We start from the raw sequence: 14,432 nt of genomic DNA on the forward strand, positions 1-14,432 counted from the left end.
AGTAATAGAAACAGGGCAAGGCGGCCAGTGTCAAACGAAGGCGGTACAAACAGAGACTGTTCGTGGTCACCACCCTGGGATCAAGCAGCATCAACTTTCACTGCACTCGCGCAGTGGATGGTTCTGAATGTTTTGAAGATACGTATATTCGGAGGGTATGTCGCCCTCTTGCTAGCACTAGGACACCCAAAATGAACTAACCAAGTAATCAAAGACTGCAATATTCGCGAGTGGCTATAATATTTTGAAACGTCTGCGTTCAACCTTTCCAGCGATTTCGCACTGGTGCGCGACTTTAAGTGCGACTTTAAGTGAGATAGTGCTTAAGATTTGTTGAACTAAACGCCAGCAGTGATGTTCAAAAGCAGAAGAACAGTGTCATGAACCGTGCTGACAGCATGAAGTAGGCAAAAGAACCCATGGGATGGACAGGTGACCAATGCATGCGATTATTTTCTTGATTGATGAGAAGAATCAAAGTGCGTGACTGGAAAAAACTGGATGTGTTATTGACGTCCTTACAGCGCAGCAAATATATGGGCCTCGGTACCAACATCATCCCGTGAACCATGGAGGTAAGTACATGATTTTGGGAGGTTGTTCATTCGTGTAGTGTTCTCGTTTGCTTACTTCAAGGTACCATAAAAAAAGAAGTTTGAGAGGAAATTCTTCACACGGCTGTGATTCAAAGGTGAACATGTCCAACATTCAGGGACAAAAATATCTGAAAACGAAAACAATTTTAAGATACTCTTATGGAAATATTGAAGGTAACGGTCCAGTCATCTGATGTAGAGCAGAATCTTTCTTTTAAAGTGTTTCCATCGATCGTATTGAACTGTTAAGATTGCCATAGAAAAGCAATGTGGAGCGCCTTTCATGGCAGCAAAAATGTTAATAGAAAAAAAGTGCACAACTGTCGTGGGTGATCTGCAGATATTTTCAATGTTACAGTGAAATATTCCTATATATGAAAAAAATTGCGTCCATAATTGGTTTCCCGCTTAACTATTCTCTTGTCCAGAATTGTTGGGTATGCAAGAATTCGGGGCATGGATATGTGTTTCACGTTGGACTACGATTTCGGGCAATCTTCTACGCTTGTAAAAATCGGGATGAAGAATACGAAGGTGGACCTATGGAGTGGTCAAAAGGTCTGCTTACCTCAAACTCAACATCTCAGGCCAGAGTTGGCACATTGCCTGATAACGTAAAGGCCAGCAACATCGACGAGTATTTCAAGCAGCTTCTGCTTCTGCAATACGGGGACAACACTTATCAGATGGTCACTGACGGCTTCCTGCACGCCACGGCGCATCGCTGTCAAGCTGCCGTCGACGCAACTTGCTTGCCTGCGGTATACATCGCAGGCAAGCAAGTTACATTGCAAGCGTAGTACACTGTGAGGTTTTTGTGCACAGCAGTTCCTTTAACTAGAGTCCTATTTTGCTGTAAAAACCATAAAAGCTAAAAAAAGGCTTCACAAAAATGTTAGTCCCCTCGACAAAAAATTATTTCCCGCATTAATTCATTTTGGTCCAGTAAATAACCGTTTGTTCAAGTGACTATTATGTGTTGCCCACTCCCTTTGCTTTTTTCGGTTTTTTGAGTAGGCGAAGGTGCGAATATTAAGTCTTACTCCGAGAGACTGCGGAGAAAATTTACGTTTAAAAAGTTCGATATCAAGCATACAAATTGTAAATAAAGCTGGCCGCTATTACACGCGGTTCAATATGTTTTAACTAGTGTATACAGATGAATCTCCTCCCTAAACACATCTAAGCATTGAGCCAGGGGACGCCCACCAAAAATTGTTGATGAAGGTCACTACAGTTAATAGCTACATAACAAAGGACAAACGAGTAAGTAATTACAAAATCTGGTGCCATTTTCTACTGAAAACAAAAGAAGGCTTCGTAGTGATAATATTCTGCTTCACTGTTCCTGTGTCGGCCGGAAAACAGCGAGCCGATTTCAAGGTAAAAACCTGCGCTGCGTCTTTTAAGCCTAACTACGTCTTCCTTGTACCTGATTGTTTCCGACGTGACCCATTAGCTCACAGCACCGCATTTTTAATGGGCTCCTTTTAGTACCAATAAGGGAGGCCTCATACGAAGCAAGTTGGTTAATGGCTTAGGGAATAGAAATATCTCACTAAACCTCACAACTTCTGTTAATCGGGGAGAATAATTTTAATTATCGAGAGTAGAAAGTCGTCCTCTGAGAGCACCTCAGACCATTAAAATGCAAGATTATTTGCATTTACCCGTCTTCACAAGACATACTCTATCGTGTTTCGGACGTAGCTTGCGATAAGAACAAATTGCTTTCTATTTTAATTCACAGTCTCTGTTTATATGCAGCCGGGTGCACTCGCTAGCAGAGGACGAAAGGGGTAAAAATGTGTGAATGCTACGGTTCTGTTTAATTTTATTGGCTTGTGCCTGTACAGAGGGAAAATCACTTGTGTAGAACATGTTCAGCGCGTGTTTCTGGCTGAACATGCAATATCTAGCGATAATATTTGTATAAAAATGGTCTCGATGTAACTATGGGCAGTTAAAGTGATAAATTCTCGTCATTTTTTCAATTCCTGGCATCAGCGGCTTTGGAAACTGCGGAACACATATTTCGATGGTTGTACCCTCATAAAAGTTGTCAATAGGGAGTCTATACACTTCTTATAGAATCTATTGCCTTACTATTGTTAATTCTTTTTGTTTATTTATAGTCTATATACTGTTTATGTACAAAAGTATACTAAAAGTGTATGACCGTAAATCTATACATTATTTATAGTCTGTCTATAGCATTTCTATTGGCTATAGGTTGTTCTCTAGGATTTGTCTATAGAGAATCAATAGACTTAATAGACAGAAGTCTATAGACAGTCTATATAGTGTCTAAAAAATTTTGCGAGGGTAGGCACGTTTTTTGCCCTCTGTACTGCAATTCTACCTGCATTTGTCTGCTTTATATGGCCGAGCAAAACCACTCAAATTGCGTTCTTACTGCAGGCCTTGGTGTGCGGCGCCGAATATCTTACTCTCAGTAAGGAGGCTGCCCCTAGTGACTGAACAGGAATGGTGGGGACGGTCTGAATCAAGGGCCTTTCGCATTACTGTCATATTAGCTGCACCAGGTAGGGTAGACACTCTTCCGTTCTGCACATAACGGTATCAGTTCGGGTTGCTGCATTGCAGCTGTTAGGTCAAACTTAACAATCGCAACTTGTTGCCATCCAGAAGGTGCCTTTAAAGCTGACTCTGATCTGGCTAAGAATGCGCCGCAGGCGCTGCTAAAGGCGTGTTTGCTGCCAGTTTGAGACCCAGTGTAACGTCTCCACATATGAGATTAAGCAGGAGCGCTATTACGATTGTCTGGTAATTAGGCAGCACTGAGTATGATGGATTGCGTCTAGAAGCTCTGGCGGATTTGTTGTGGTGGACATTACAATTTTGCGAGTGTTAGGGCTTATAAGTATGTCACTGCTTAAATTCGGGAGCTTTAGGTTAAGTTCATTTTTATTGTAGTTTATTTCGTTTCAAGAAATTGGGCACGTATGCCCTGCGTTGCCTAGGCGCATGCGGGCATCTTCAACTAAGCACCCACGCGAGGTACATCGCCTCTTCGGACTGCACAAGTCGCACCGTAATCTGTGCCTGCTTCAGCTAGACCTCAGGCAGTTACAAAAGAGCTGGCACATATTACATACCTCGATCAGTGCTTCCCTACGTCGACTATGATTTATGGAAGTACGTTATCTTGCTTCGTTGTCGCTAGCTGCCGTTCCAGTTTTCCCGGCCCAGTTACTGCGTTATACCTGTTCTTAGAGCACTCATTTCAGCGATTACAACTGTGCATACTAAAGACCGGAGTGAACATTTTGATATAATGCGTAGGAAATAAGCGCATAACGTAACATATGCATACGGAAACTTTTCAGAAAAAAGGGAGAAGCCGCCTCTGTGGACGAGATAGGAGGGGAAGTTCTTAGTACCCGTTGTGCGCGATATCTGTTTTCGACCTGCATTACAGCAGTTAAGTGCATTAGAATACCCAGCTGTACGTGAAGCAACCGATTACAACAGAGTATGGTTAATTCCTCCAGTCTATCGAGAGGAATCAGCATGCTCGATGGTAATGAGAAGATACACTCAGATTTAAATCCTGGCCTTTAGTATAAAGGGCATCTGTTATTACCTGTCCAAATGCTATGTTCTGCTCATTTGCAATTCGAAACTTCGGGTAAGATATTAATGACCAGCATTTGTTCCCTAACCAATTTTACCTTTTAAGTCTTCTTCTCGACACCCCACCACATCTTCCGTAGAAGACGTCAGAGTCCGCCGTGTAGTCTCAAGAGTTCTGACATTCTGCGGGCTTCGGCCCGATGGCTAAGCGCTGCCGAGATAAAACTTTCCTTTCAACGGATAATGGTAAACTGGTATTCATGACGCCAGAGTGCTTGCAAAATGAGCTGGGACCCACTTCTAAGAACTATTGCGTTTCTCATCACTCCGCTCAAGGTCACTGCTCGCCTTAATGAATCGTACTCTTTTGCCACTTCTCTTTGTTCAGTCTGTTAACTGCTGTGCCTTCCCAGACCGCTGTACATTAGTTTGTTTCTTAATTGCGATTCTTCATTCTACACTTCTCTTTGAAGTGCTTGAGTGCAGAAACACACTCTGCAACTCCATCTCTGTGGGAATTAACATGAAATGTCTTCAGTTATCTGAGATTAGTAAAATATTCTCTATTGTTTTTTTTTCATATTATGCAATTTCTTAAACTGGGTGCCTCTCGTAAACATGCGATGAACAGCAGCGGAAAGATTATTAAAGCCTCTAATTCTTGAAATAGTCTTTAGATGACCTGTCATGCAAGGATAACAAATTAGAATAAAGTTTTCATCAGAGATAGTGGTACGTTAGAATATTTAAAGGTGCGGGGAAAAACATTTCACTGCAAAAAACCAGCGCTGCTACTAAAGTCTCCGTCCCTCTGTAATCTGCATGTTTATTCACAGTCACAGCATTTTCCTGGCAACAGATTAGCTCAAATCTTAAGCACTGATTGTTCCTTGGTAGTGAAGTAAAATTTTTCCTCACATCGCAAACTTTCGATAAGTTTCAGTGAGTAAACTGTTCATTTAGTCAAGGCAAGCGCAATAAACTTGTGTCGCGACAAAAGTTTTAGTACAGCATATCAAGTGAAAATTTACGCTTTCAGCCTATCTCTGGGTTTGGAGCGTATGAAGTCCGTACAGCGGCAAAATTTCATTCTCACGCTATACGGGCTTTACATCTGGTGAGTGCAACGTTAATCATACAAAACACAGAGTCATACCTGAACCATAAAAGGCCTATATTGACATTGTTTTCTTTCTCAAGATACGACAGCATATTAAACTTTGAGGATTCAGTAACAATCTGCATCATTGGAAAGTCGTTGGAAATTTTTTTAGTATTTCGGAATGCTTACTATGCTGACTCGGTATTACCCATGTCAGGCAAACAAAGGCACCTCAATAGCATTATGTACATATATAATCTGTCCTATCGTGAGCAAAAGATTACCGGACGCGTATTTTAGGAAAAATGCTTATTTGAAGTCAACTAAGCATCCGAGTTGCATGTTATCGCAGCGAGCTGATAGAACATGCACTGGTCCATATACAATGACACATTTTGGAGCACTGGGTTATGTGAATGCGCCGCAACAAAAATTTTCCTCACACTCGCGTCCCGTAAACTTTTGATCGCGAAAGTACATAATACGTGCAAAGGTAGTACCTTGGCATTGCTACACTTTACGAAGACTTGACAAAAACTACAACATTGTTTATTCGATATGGGCTATGAAGTCTCCGCTTCGAATAAAAGTAATAATGGCTGTGTAGAATGATGTTGGTGAGCTCGTCAAACGCACTGAAAACACTGCAAGACGTAGCAACTAGGTCCCGGTTCGCCGCTCCTTGCATCTTAAGATTAATTCGTGACTTCTCCATTTTATCCTTAAAGTAACTCAATACTCTAAGGGACGCCATTGTGGAGTTCTCCGGATTAAGTTAGACCACCTGCGGTTCTTAGACCCCTCGAAGGAAGAAGGCTACACGCCACCGTCACCACCTCGTTCGCCTACCACGTCGAAGAAATTGAGACTAGTTACTGGCTTGATAATAGATGGCGCCACGGACCTGTGTTCTAGGGTTAGCGTTCATTACGTAATGAAGGCAACTCATGCGGCGCTGTTCCCTAGCTTATCAAGTGAAGCCATAAGTTTGCTTGCGCATCTCGGCCGTCAGTGCAAGACTTAGGCTCCTTCGCGCCGCGCATCAGCTTAGCCCCCTACGAGTCCACGAAGACGCGATTATTGACGCATGCGCTACTGCGACGGAAGCGCAGCACGTAGCACCAGGCGGGCCAAAGCTTTGTGTAAGTTTTTTTACGTTACCCCCGTCTTCTCTGTTCTGGCGCTAAGGTGACCGGTGGCGCGCCGACAGTGGAAGCTAGACGAATGTCTTGCTCAAAAACGTTCTGAACGCATGTATAGCAACTACGCGCATTGAAACAGGTGCATAGAATAGGACAAAAGAACAATTGAACTTTAATAAGCCCTCTTACAAACTACGGAAGTATAGAGTACAGTCATTGATATATCAAGGTAACTTCCACATTAACATGGATAATTTTAACGGAAAGCTAGGATCAAAAAGGAAGTCATCTTGCTCCTGAAGTTATTTTCAGCCTGAAACGAACGATAAATACCTTTGCGATGAAAGTACAAGTAATTTGACACGTTACGGCGCAGCTTGTCTTATTTCTTTTATCTAGGTATTGAAGTGGTCACTAAGTGACCTGACAGTATTGTTCGCACGCCGGAAGTTTTTGTTATGCAATGTATTCAACAGACCTGCCAGCCTAATTTTTTGCATTTGTAAACAATATGTAGCCCTGAACGTCTTTGCTTCCAGTGTTTCAAAAGGTGGCTTTTTGTATGTGGTGGAATAATTCTTTAATATCTACTAACTGGCGCAAGGAACGCGCGGTTTTTATCATTATTTTATTCGTTGCACAGCCGACAGTCATCAGCCTGTTGCATGTGCAAATAAGGGCGCAGTGGATAGTACATGCATACATTCGCAGCACATACGAAATATATTTCTCACAGGACGTGAAATTTCTGTCAATTACTTTTCGCTCTTGAGGCCCAAAATGAAAGGTAATTAACCATTGGTCAAAAAATATATCGCACCGTACGCGGTAGGATATTCCTTTTTGGGTACTTGGGACCAAATACATGCGGGAGTATTGTTGGTAAATATTTTATATGCGCATCCCATGACAAAAGCCGCCGCGGTGGCTCAGCGGTTATGGTGCTCGGCTGCTGACCCAAAGACGCGGGGTCGATCCCGGCCGCAGCGGCTAGAATTTCTTTGGAGGAGAAATTCTAGAGGCCCGTGTACTGTCCGATGTCAGTGCACGTTAAAGAACCCCAGGTGGTCGAAATTTCCGGAGCCCTCCACTACGGCGTCTCTCATAGCCTTAGTCGCTTTGGGACGTTAAACCCCATAAACCATAACCCAAGACAAAACCTCGTGAAATTCAACAACTACGGTGTTAATTGAAGGCATAGATTTATTCCGATTTGACTCCAGCCATTCACTTTTATTTTTTATTTAATTAAAAGTACATTTCCAAGAATAAAATGAAAATGGCTCTGATTTTAAAATCAGTTTTAAGTACTATTTGTTAACTTTCTTTGCTTAGTTGAATTTCGATAGCTTTATAAATTACTTGTGTGTTTTGTTTCGTTGACAAAAATACAATCGTACCCTCGGCATAAATGACTAATTTTTAGATACTGGAAAAAATTAACATTAATATTTACATACTTCATAAAGAAGAATGGCCCAAAGGTACTGCCTTGTAGCACGCCTCAAGGCACTGCTATTTGATTTTAGTAAGGTAGGGTGAGGCTTTGAAAATGAACTTCAAACGTTGGCTGTGCAGCAGTCGTAATAAAAACAACTGCTCTAAAATTGGCAAGTAATCTTAAAGGGAGACTTTGGTTGCATTAGAGCTCAAAAATAGTTTTAAATTTTGTTTAGTATTTTCGTTGTTGTTTTTTACCCCAATAATGTACCTAATGTGTAATTCCCTATCCTCAGAGGGTCGAAATTTTGTTTGAAAGCAGGAACCAACACTTTCTACAAGTGAAATTAAATATCACGCTTCTAACAAAACCTAGATTTATATTTTTTATCCTTGTTGATGCAATATAAATATTAATAGTTAGGCTTTCACACCACATCTAATCAAATCTGGACTTTACATGTTGAGAAGATAATTAAAAACGCTAACCTCAAGGTCGGTTAGCTACGTTGAAAGTTTTTAGCTGCTTCTTCTTTTAAACTCTTGCAATATAGAACACCCATTCTATCTAAATTAGAATACGACACTGCAGGCTTGGACCTAAGCACTAAAAATCCGATTGCTTCACTTGTAATGGTGCAGAATCCCTCTACTCGCTTCATCTGTTCCTTTATAACCGAACTGCCAGTATAACTTCCGCTAACTCGCATATCTATCTCTCTGCCGTCATTAGCATCCCACCAAAAAATTTACGCTTAAATTTTTTTCACAAGCTTTAGTAGCAGCCGACCCTCCATGATAAATGCATTATTTAGCCACATTATATATCTCACCGTGTTCACATTCGCTTCACGGTCGCTATCGGGAATGCCATACTAAAACCATTCTCTACTCCTTTTTACCGAGAACTTCACAAGATTGGAATCGCTTTCGTTCCAACATTCTTTCCATTTATGATAGTAGCCGACTCAAATGTGCTTTATTTAATATAGTAGAATCAGGAGTTACGATGCCTTACCATTCTTCATTTGTTATTTTTAATTGCGCAGTAATGCTTCGGCCACACACTCTTCTCTGTAATGCTTCAGCCGTGAGGACAAATAAAGAAATAAAATTACATATATGAATGCTTTTAGCGAGAAAATATAAATGTACCTAGAATATTAATTCTAGCTCCAGATATGTATATGCCAATACTTAACATCTATGAGAATATTTTTTTTCCTTATGCCATATAATTCTCAAGAAAAAAGTACACAAAAACTCAACAATTATTGTTATGAGGAAAACGCAACTGAAGACTCAGAAAACCGTTTTACTTATCAAAACTTTTACTGAGAGAACAGTTACCGGAGGAGCCCTAGTGGGTAAAAAATGTACTAAGAACAATTCAAAATTCACCCAAAAACCTAAGTTTTTGATAAAAAAATTTCAGAACCTTGAATTTTTGCAACTTGCAACTATTTTCAACTAAAAGACATGTCAAGGTGCCCCCACTTTTCAGGTCGACGTATTGTAGAAAAAGGTAAACAATTACTTTAAAAATTGCGAATACCCTGGTGTAACATGTTTTCAGAAACACGAAGAAATTCTTTATATGATGATCGCAAAGCCTTAGAATCTTATTGTTTGACAAACAAATCTCAGCCCACCTTAAAAGGCGTCTAAACAAGCAATTTGCTGCCTATTCTTCAATTTTTAACGGTTTACCGGTTCTGCATAACCTGCAACAACAAATTTGTCCAGTTAGTTATGAGCACGCGATTATTACTAGGGTCAAAAGCCATTGAAAAATCGCTAAGCATAACTAGTATTACAATTGCTTTACGGAACTCTAGATGACTGTGCGCAAATCGCGCACAACTGTGTGTGCATGTAGGAATCACATAATATTTTGCCTACGCAATGCCTGCCTGATAGTTGAGCATGTTTTACGCTACGATGTACGTGTGTGTTTTGGGCCCCTGGTACATCAATGTTTGATTACCCTGGTCGGCCATAATTTAATAAAACTTGACCTGTTACTCCAGTGCAATCCTGTGAATTCTTCCTGTTGTGTTCCAATTTTTGTTGTTCGTTTCATTATGACAACCAGACCAACTAGCCTGCACGACTACTCCGTTGCTACATTTTTCACTCACGCATCGCTGGAAGGATCAACGAAATGTGAGCTTCTGTCGTAAAACACAGTTTTTAAATGGTGACTTGCTACCTCATGTCGAGAAGTGTTTACAATTTGTTTCAATTCCAGCTTTCTTGAACAACACTTTTATTGTGAGGCAACTTTGGAATATTATAGGAAGTTGTTTTGGAGCGTACTAATGCCAATAGTCTAAAGTTCTGACAGGTGAAATTCTGCTTTTAAAGTTGGTCCTGCTCCCGCAGAGAGTAGTTCAGTTTACCACATAAAAACAATATGGGACTTAGTTGACAACAACTATAGGCTACTGTGGAATATAATAATAGACCGTTATGAGCATAATAATGAGAATGATGTAACCTTCCATGTTATAACAAAGCCTTCCTTATAAAGTAATAAAGCTCTCACCGAGGCCGTCCTAAAAAACCAATGAGGTGCGTTTCAGACAAAAAATGTTAGAATATCGCAACCTACCAGTGGAGATGTGAGTGGAAATACTCATTGCTATGATGCAATCCTAACATATTTATTTATTTATTTATTTACCCTCAGGGCCGTTAGGCGTTACAGAGGGGAGTGGGAATATCATGCAAGTACAAAAAACCAAACAGCAGCTAGAAAAATTGAATACAGTTACAGCACACACTGGTATAAAATCGATAACAGAATTAACAAAAGGCAGTATTTCACAAAATAAAACACAAAAGAGAACAGCAGCTAATAAATTCACAAAGTTATGGACACATACTTATATAAAATTAATAACAGTGTTACGAAATGCAGCAGTATCAGTAATTACAGCAATATTGTGGGGAAGGTGATTCCAGCTGACACAAGTTCTGGGTATGAATGAATCATGAAAACATCTTGTGCGACACGGAGGGATCCAAACTTTGTGGCGGTGATCAATGCGTGCTGAAATATAGGGTGGTCATTTAATAACTTCTCTTTAAGATGAGGATTATGATAAATTTTGTGAAATGTACATAATGAAGCTATTGACCTGCGATGGGAAAGAAGCTGTAGGGAAAGGTGAGCTTTCATGGCAGTTACACTACTAGTACGATGATAGTTGGAAAGAATGAAGCGACAACCGCGGTTTTGAATTGATTCTAAGTCAGAAATGAGAGATTCGACCCCAGGGTTCCACACCTATGAAGCATATTCCAATTCAGAGCGGACCAATGTTTTGTAAAGTAATAGTTTTAATGAACTCGGTGCACATGAAAAATTTCTGCGAAGGTATCCAAGCATGCGGTTGGCGTTATTCGTAATGTAGTCAACATGAGTTTTCCAGGACAGGTTAGAAGAGACGTGAACACTCAGATATTTATAAGACGACACAGTTTCAAGAGTGATGCCATTAATGCAGTAGGTAGAGGGTGTATTAGATAGACGAGAAATGGGCAAATGCTTGCATTTAGTAATGTTTAGCTTCAAATTCCACAGGTTACACCAATCCAGTACCTTGTTAATATCTGACTGAAGAACACATACATCATTATCATCATTAATTTCGCGGTAAATAACACAGTCATCGGCAAAAAGACAAATGGAAGGCGATATATTAGTTGGTAAGTCGTTTATATAAATGAGAAAGAGGAGGGGCCCAAGAACGGACCCCTGAGGCACGCCAGAGCAAACAGGAGAGGAATCTGAATTGACGTTATTTGCTGTTACGAACTGACTTCGGTTTGAAAGAAAACAATGCAGCCATGCAAGCACTGTGGAATCAATGTTAAGGCTGTTTAGTTTAAGAAAAAGAAGCTCATGTGAAACCTTGACAAATGCTTTAGAAAAATCCATAAATATAGAATCATCATGGGACCCGTGATCTAGAATGCAATGTAAGTCATTTGTGAAACATATGAGTTGCGTTTCGCATGAAAAAGATTTACGGAAGCCGTGTTGGGCAAAAACTAGAGGTCATAAACAACTTCCAGTTCATAAAATGCTCTGTCCTGAATTCCTGGGTATAACTGACAGCAATGGCCAACGCTTTGACTGACACTGGCTGCCTTCCTATGTTATTCGATGAACCTACTCAGTTTTGACATTATAGTTTAATGGTCGGTTAATGTTTTCAATTTAGCTTATGGTTATCCAAAAACGAACGCCGCAACTTGTTCAAAAATTGTTTTTGTCCACTTTTGAACCCCTTCTCTAAACGGATACGCAAGGCTTCAAATTTCTTCAACTGGTCTACATAGTTGGCATTAATAAACTTGCTAAACAGTGGATTTTTACACGTTATTTGAAAGGCAGATTGGCGGTAATCCTAGGTTTAATGGTTTTTCTTCTTAGTTTCAAGCCTACGAAAGTGGAACCACTGGGTAAGTTGGAATAATGATATTACTGATTTTCCTTCAGCTGCCCGGGTGTTTTACTTTGGATACTCCATCCAACAATCGTTTGATTTCACATTGTTTGATTTCACACAAAATTGTGAAATCAGACAATGTTTTTTAAATGTTTGCTGTAAGCGAGAAAAAATTATATGATTCAGTACGCTGTAATAATAATGCAGGCAGAATTTTCTGCCTCTAATGTTTTTACTAAAGCAAACAAACCAGAAATTATTTGTTTGAAAATCTACTGCTCTAATTAAATTCGGCCTTCTCTTTGAAAGAAGACGCCCTCATCATCAGTGCAATTCACGTGGGAGAGTGTGCGTTAGTATTTGCTTTCCCTTCTGACATGGGCGGGTGTGGGGATCGAGTCCATCATTGACCGTGGAATATGTCGTACCACCTCTCTACTCGGCCAATAAACTCCAGCTATCACAGTGTGGCACACCGTACCGTCTCGCCACTTTCCCCATCCCTCGAAACTGCTTGGCGCCAGCACTTCCTTCTTCGCACCCATCGCCTCCCACTGACTCGCCCTCTCTCTCTATCTTCCCTTTTCTACTCCTCACGCCCCAAGAGGACGAGTGAAGCTTCACAAGTCAACGCTGGACCATTTTGAAATTAAAATATTTATTAAGGTTGATGCATTCCTTGTGTATCGCGTTGGGAAGTTCGATACGTGGGTAGTGGGTGGGCTTCTGGAGGCCCGAGTCTTCTCTCTCTATAGCCTCGCACACCACCTTTTTGGGCGAGTGAGATTTACTCTGTTCACCTAATGAAAGATGACGTTGAGGCTTCACATTCCATCGTATAGAGGTGCGGTTCCGCCCAGGTAGGGGGTTAGGTTAGCTTAGCACGTTGATGGTTGGTCGCTCTTCTGGAAGCTGGGGGTTCAGAAGCGTCTGATTTTAAGCAATGTCGCTCACACTACTAAAGCAATAAAACAGGGTTACTGAAAAAATTTTAGCGTTGTCAGGTAAAAAAAAGGCTTAGTGATAACTTAGTAACATCGAGGAACGTACTTTAGAAGCAGGGGCTTTTAACGTAGTACAGGATGTTTTTCCATAGAAGAGGAGGTTAGCATAGGATCAAAGAGCTTAAAGTCTACCTGCTACGCATGTGCCTGATGCAAGCCGCGCGCTAATTATCTTAACCGAGGAAATAGGGGTACAAAGGGGGTCTTTAACATTGTCAACAAAAAGAAAAAAGCATGACTCTTGGCGGTGCGACCTTTTCGGCTTTGCAAAGGGTGATTCTAGATTAAGAGCACCGGAGTTCTAGCTTTTCCTCGATCAAACTTTAAACTGGGAAGCGTGACCTAAACGTAAAATTGTGCTGAAAACAATTAGAAACACTCGTTTTACTACCTTACTCAGTTTTAGACGATAAAAGCTTTTGTTCTAAAAATGTCAGTATTCTGGGCTGTATAAATCAAGATTCGTAAGCATCAGTGGTCCACTCAAGGAGAGGATTTCAAGAAAAGTGATGAAATAATGGTAGCGAGGCTAACAAGATTAAAAAGTCTTGTAACTTTAAGGCTTTATTTACGCTTCTAAAACTCTTAGGTATTTGATTTTGAATATAGTTTACATCCTTTGTCGCACTCACATAGGAATTTTCAGGCAAAAAAAAAGCAAAACCTAGCGGGCAGTGCGGCAATTTCTTTATTTATACCTGTCCTCGAAGAACGGTAACCATTAAGGTTTGCGAGGTGCCTGCTCATGGTTTTACGGTAAAAACCTTAGAAATTATGAGATTTTGGTTTGGTTTATTGGGATTTCACGTCCCAAAGCAACTCAGGCTATGTGGGACGCCGTAGTGAAGGGCTTCGGAAATTTCGACCACTTGGGGTTCTTCAACGTGCACTGACATCGCACAGCACACGGGCCTCTAGAACTTAGCCTTCATCGAAATTCAGCCGCCGCGGCCGGGATCGAACCCGCGTCTTTCGGGTCAGCAGCCGAGCGCCATAACCACTGAACCACCGCGGTGGGGCAGAAAGTATGAGAGAAAAAAAAAACAGAAAACATTGAAGGCTATTGCCGGAAATGTTTATTTTCTCGCTTA

General features: G+C 40.8%; 1 long non-coding RNA gene across 1 annotated transcript in view; it reads left to right on the plus strand.

The window, feature by feature from the left end:
• Positions 1–311: 311 nt before the first annotated feature.
• Positions 312–14,432, plus strand: part of LOC149371589 (uncharacterized) — a 47,889-nt gene continuing 33,768 nt past the window's right edge. Inside the window, exons 1-3 of the long non-coding RNA XR_016286901.1 lie at positions 312–432; positions 525–575; positions 9,973–10,043. This is a non-coding gene — a long non-coding RNA (uncharacterized LOC149371589). The remainder of the gene's footprint in view (positions 433–524; positions 576–9,972; positions 10,044–14,432) is intronic.

Source organism: Amblyomma mixtum, chromosome 1 (assembly GCF_055824585.1).
Source record: "Amblyomma mixtum isolate Tamu chromosome 1, ASM5582458v1, whole genome shotgun sequence".
NCBI lineage: Eukaryota > Metazoa > Arthropoda > Arachnida > Ixodida > Ixodidae > Amblyomma > Amblyomma mixtum.